Source organism: Aplysia californica, unplaced genomic scaffold (genome assembly GCF_000002075.1).
Source record: "Aplysia californica isolate F4 #8 unplaced genomic scaffold, AplCal3.0 scaffold00036, whole genome shotgun sequence".
Taxonomy (NCBI): domain Eukaryota; kingdom Metazoa; phylum Mollusca; class Gastropoda; order Aplysiida; family Aplysiidae; genus Aplysia; species Aplysia californica.
Window position 1 is genome coordinate 1,541,315 of NW_004797306.1, and position 6,420 is coordinate 1,547,734.

Consider the following 6,420-nt stretch of genomic DNA (forward strand, 5'->3'; position numbering starts at 1 on the left):
CTCACACAAGTCACAAGAATCTTACTGGCACTGGAGGCGGCAACTCTGAGTTGTGAATGAAAACAAATCCTGAATTCATGTTGTATGCATATTCAACCGCTAAAATAATCGGGAAAGTATTTCATTAAATATTTATTATAACTAACCTTAGTTAACACGCGAACACCAAGGAAAGAAGCAGAGATGTCAATACTACAATGGCATGTTATACCAGACAGCCGAAACACTTTGGCAGAGCATGCCAATTATTAATTTTTTATTTCACACGTCGAGGAAAAAAACAAGCACTCGCAGCAGCCAAGATATTATTAGGAGTTAGTTCCCCTCACACCTGTGAGGTAGACTCGACCAGTGTAGTAGTTAGCTTACATAATCAGCGAGTACGGCTGCTTATAACTGTGGCTCGAAAGGGGTGAACAGGGTATATGCCACAATGAAACAGTTTTGACTGCTATGCACATGTTCCCTACAACTCTATTGGTAGACTTTTCCAGCCTCACTTTAAGCTTACTTAATCAAAGCTTGTGACTGCTTATGGAGTGACCCGATAGGGGCGAACAGGCTATTTCTGTGGTAATGAAACGGTTTTGAAGGTTAGGCATAGTCTATTGTTCATTGGTGATTATGAACGTCTTTTTACATTTAATTTATGAGGTTTACGTCTATGGGTGAATTTGACTGCGACAATGTTTCAAAATTAGGAAGGGAAGCAGTGATTATTTGATTATATAGACGCTTCGCCTCTGCAAACCAGTGCCGGATTAAGACCCAGCTGGCCCCAAGGCACACTTCACTGAGTGGCCTGACAAAGTTAGATATGGTGCAAAATCTCTCCCCCCCCCCAACCCTTTAACCAGTGCCGGATTAACCATTAGGCAAATAAGGCAATTGCCTTGGGGCCACTCAAAAAAATAGGCCACAAACGGGCCAGAGACAGGGTACAACAAGGCCACATTTTTCCGGGTTTTTTCCCCGTTTTGATCAGGCCACAGCAAGGCCAGTCAGCAAGGCCACAACTAGAATAGCCCTAGGCTAGCCCTAGCCAGAGTCCGACTGAGTTTTTAGTCCCAGGCCTAGTTCAGAAAGTGCTGTGACAATTTGTTTGGCCTCTCTCTAGGCCACATTTTTTTCTAAAATTAAATGGAATCATTAGCAGTGGGTTCCAAATCAAACACATTTGGCCTCTAAAGTCACCAGATACCTGGCAACCTAGAAAACAGTTCCAAAGTTGTGGCCCTGCTGGAGTCAAAAGCCTGCGAATGCTACATTTCTAGCCTAATTTCTGCCAAATTCGACAGTTTTCTAAATGCACATGAGGTGAAAGGTGAACTGTGCTTACAAAACCCCCGATATAAAAAAAAAAAATCAAGGTGCTATCTGTATAATAATTCAGACATCTATTATTAGGCATAGACGTTTTAAGCAAGGGAAGGGACAGGAAGGGAAGCTAACATTATACGTGTAAAAAGTTATTTTTTGTACTATTTCTTGTTTTTTTAGCAAATTGAAACCTTTCAAAATTAGTGTCCAGATTCCGAATGAATTATATAAAACGTAGAATAAACATAGATCTAGATAAATCTAGTCTAAGTCTGTTCTTTGTTTTGTTTTTGTAAAGTGTTTTACGGCGCTCGCAACTGCATAGGTCATATTATGAGCGCGCGGGACACACCTAATATTTTCAGTTGGTAGGAAATTTTGAATTTTGCCCGGGTGGCGGCCGAAGCCTACTCTTATCGATTTTAGACCACCAAGGGATCTTTAATGTGCGCAACTTGCACACGGGCCCTCCGAGATTTGTCGCCCTTGTCCGAGAAGGCTAGGTGTAGATCTTTCCTACCAGAAGATCAGGGGTGTGGCAGAAAGACAGCAGTAAGGAGGAGCCAAGGAGTAGCAGTAGAAAGGCTGCAGTTAGAGTCAGGAGCCCAGAGGAGGAGGCAAAGGAGGTGAGGGGGTGGGGGCAGAAAGTGGAATCGAAAGCAGACAACAGAACATTGCTAGAGAGCAGGAAAGGAGGTGAAAGGAGACAATTTTAGAGAAGAGCGCGCGCTGTGTGTGTGTGTTGTGTGTGTGTGTATGTGTGTGTGTGTGTGTGTGTGTGTGTGTGTGTGTGTGTGTGTGTGTGTATACATACATACATACATACATACATACATACATACATACATACATACATACACACATACACACTTACACACACACACGCACACACACACACACACACACACACACACGCACACACGCACGTACACACACACGCACACACACACACGCACACACACACACACACCAGTGCCGGATTAAGGCCCACCTGGCCCCAAGGCACACTTCACTGAGTGGCCTGAAAAAGTCAAATATGGAGCAAAATTCCCCACCCCCTGCACCCCTTTAACTACACACACATCACACACATGCGCGGTCTGTCTGTGCGTGTGTCTGTCTGTCAGCCAGTCCAAAGTATGACAGTATGGAATATTGACAACATACCAGTAAGATAATGTAGCTAAGGTCTCACAACAATAAAATTATGCTTTATTGTTCTTACCTAGATTGCCACTTTGCGTGTTTTTGCAACAGCGAATTCATCAACGACTTTGTTAATGTCGACGTTGACCAGTCCAAAGTATTCAATTGAAAAAGTGCTAGCATCCCTTGCCTTTGCTGAGACATGGTTGAACGTGAAATGTCTTTCATGCGTTTCAATTGTGAAAATGAACGTTCGCCATTGCAGTTAGTTGACATTAGAGACAGGTGCAACCGAAATGCTATCTCGCTGTCTGGAAAAGCTGAGTGGTCACCAGTGGTATGCGAGAGTTTGAAAATGCTCTGTGAGCGCTTCCGGTTGCATTATCCGGATGTACTAGCTCTTTCACCCAACATAGACACTGTCTTAATTCCATTGGAAAGTTAGGAGAGAGGTCATGTGGATAGACATTAAGAAGTGCTGATGTTGCAGCATTGATGTCTTCAGCTGACATTGAATCATACTCTATTAAAACACCAAACCGCTGCACTACTGTTGAATATGCGTCAATTCGTCTGCATAGGGCACTTTTCAGTTGGTCCATGATAACCAAGAATGTATTCACTTTGAAATTCTCCTGACCCGACATTTCATCCGTCATATTTGCGGCATCTCCGCCATCTACTATTTTCCTGTGTACACGTGCTCTCCGACTGTCTGGTTTATATATATTATGCTGCTTCCACATCGGTCACTTGCCCTGTCATGGTAATAGTCAAACTTTCCTCTACACTCATCTATATATGTGTCTAAACTATTTAACAATTCAATGGCTGGGCTTAGTTCAATAGTTTAACTTTCTAGCAGTTTACTGCAGAAATTGAAACGATGTAAAATGTCACACATGAAAGCAACTTCAATGGTGTCCATATAACTTGCAAGTGCGCCAGCTTCGTGCTTCGTGAGACCATTCTGGTCAATATCTTCTACAATCTCGTGTAGAGCACTTTGGAACTGTTTGTAGCCCCTGGAGACTGCTTTTGTCGCATTAGTCGGGCAGACCACCGGATATCCGATGGATGTTTTGGGACAAGACATTCAGGATTTTCCTCAACGTGTCGTAATAAAATATTCTAACGATGTGTTGATGCAACACAAAATGAATACAAGCGCTGCAGGAACTGAAAGAAAGACACAGCTTCCACACAGCAATCTACAGCTCATTGACCAACTAAATTTAGAGAGTGGCCTGCACATGGATTATAATCCACAAGATTGTTTTTATTTTTCAAAATTTTCTGCATTCCAGTGTATTTACCAGACATGTTACTGGCATTGTCGCATGTCTGGCCACGACAATTCTCAAAGTCGCTGCCTTGCTCCTCTAGGTATAGGAGCAATTTTACTGTCCTGTGTGGTTCGAGATGTTGGTGAATGTCCAAAAGTGCTCCTCGGGCTGGTGATAAAACCATATTGACATAGCGTAAAACAATGCTTATCTAATAAAAAATGTGTAATATAACATCTGGAGTAGAATCTACGGAGACTGAAAAGTACCTTGCCAAACACGCAACCTCACGATTTCGAGTCCGGTAGTCTAACAACTAGGCTACCGACGCCACACGTCGCCTAATGTGACTGGCAGATGGTCAGTTGTGGGCGGGTCACACACCCTCCCTCACGAACATTTATTGTGACCGACTCGTGAACTTGGGTAAAAAGTAGGAGGGACCAGGCGACTTGATCGGTTCGTTCATTGATGGGACGAACAATAACGACAGGTCATGAATGGATTGGAACGGCTTGCCCACAGCGTCAGTGTCCGATAGAACGACAGCGCGCGCGCACACACACACACTCACTCACACACACACACACACACACACACACACACACACACACACACACACACACACATACATATATATATATATATATATATATATATATAAAATTTCATCGTTGATGAGGTCAAGAACATGTTTGCCTAACAAGTTAATCAATTCTTCACAGGTTGTTTTTGACAAGTATGAAGTGTGACCACGTCCTTGGTTGGCATGAGTTTTGATATGCTCAGATAAAAATGGATCAAAATTCCCACTTAGTTTTAAAATACCCAGGTAGTTCCCATTGTCCTTGGACCTAACGATTTCATTACTTCCCCGAAAAGCCAGCCCTCTCTCACAAAGGAAAATGATGTCGTAATACAACATAACAATTTTTTTCCAGTATTATCGTTGTTCGCCCAGCAGCAACACTACGTTGACATAAAGTCAAGACTGAGTTTATATGTTTGGGACTTGTTTCATGTTGTTTTAAATAGTTGGTTATTCTTCCAATCTGTAAACCCCTTACCAGAAAGATGTAAACGGTCCGGCGAAAACAAAAAGCAAGGGAAACAGAAAACACAGGCTTTGGCTGGAGAATATACTAGCCAGTCATGATCAACTACTTCTCCATTTGACAAAACACGTTTGAATGCACTGTTATTTAAATACAGATTCACGCCAGAAAAGTCTCATTTTGTTTCTGGATAGTCACTGGCCTAATTCCGAAACTGGTTTGCTCCGCGAGTTATGCTCATTTCAAGCACTACACCATTTGCTATTGTTCCTGAAGTATTATCAGTTTCAACTGTTTTAACATCAGCTAGCTCAGCTTCAGCAGTAGGCTCTTCTTGGTTGCTGTCGATTTGAGATGAAGAAGCTTCGCTACTACTTTTTTCTTTAACATGAAAAATCGAAGTCAGTTTTGTTAATTTTTAAAGTTCTTTTTCTTCTTTAATTTTCTTCTTCTCCAACTCCTTCGCTCGTTCCCATCCACTCTTTCGTTTTGACATTTCAAGATACTAATCCTAGCTGACGCTGAGGATAAACATGCACAAGAAGAGTACATTATGAAGAAACGTGGTAGGGCCTATGTTGTGGTAATGGTGGCGGTGGTGGTGATGCTGCTGCTGCTGCTGCTGCTGCTGTTGGTGTATTGTTGTTTTTGCTGCTGCAATGGTTTGCATTATATTACGTCGATTCTGGTCTCTATCAGCATCCTCAATATTGTATATTATTTTTGTAAAGTACTAGTTCGTGTACTACTACTGACTGAGATCAGAATGCGGTCATACTGCATGGCCACTGTCAAAATAAAAGATAGCCAGTTGCAGCCAAAGCTGCAGTCTAAAAGACCTTCACCCACACATACACACGAACTCTCCTGTCTTTTTCTCAAAGGTGCTTGATTTGGAACCCACTGCTAATGATTCAATTTAATTTTAGAAAACAAATGTGGCCTAGAGAGAGGCAAAACAAAATGCCACAGCACTTTCTGAACTAGGCCTGAGACTAAAAACCCAATCGGACTCTGACTTGGGCTAGCTTAGACCTTCTAGTTGTGGCCTTCCTGACTGGCCTTGCTGCGGCCTGATCAAAACGGGGGAAAAACCCGAAAAAATGTGGCCTTGTTGTACCCAGTCTCTGGCCTGTTTGTGGCCTATTTTTTGAGTGGCCCCAAGGCAATTGCCTTATTTGCCTAGTGGTTAATCCGGCACTGCTGCAAACATGTTACATTTCGTCTCGATTTTCAGTAAGCTTAACTAGAGCTCAGTCAAATCTCCCGCCAATCTGTTCATAAGGAGGAACAAGAAAGAGAGAAGTTGATCACAGCGTAAAGAAAAAAAAAAAAAAAAGGAGCTGTCGCAGGGAGAATTTTAATGAAAAATTTCTTTTCAAATGCTGTCATCTCAGTAGCAAGTTTGAAAACAGTCTCCAGAATGTTTTAGAGTTCGAACTTTTGCTGTTCTCTCTTTACATTGTCCTCTTCAGGTGGATGTCATTATTTTCAGTTTAGATGCTGCGATTGCAATTCTCCGTTTCATCTTTGTTTTCCGATTTTGATATTGTTTCTCCATGATTGGTTTATCATACTCCTACACGATCATACTCTTACTCACATGATCACAC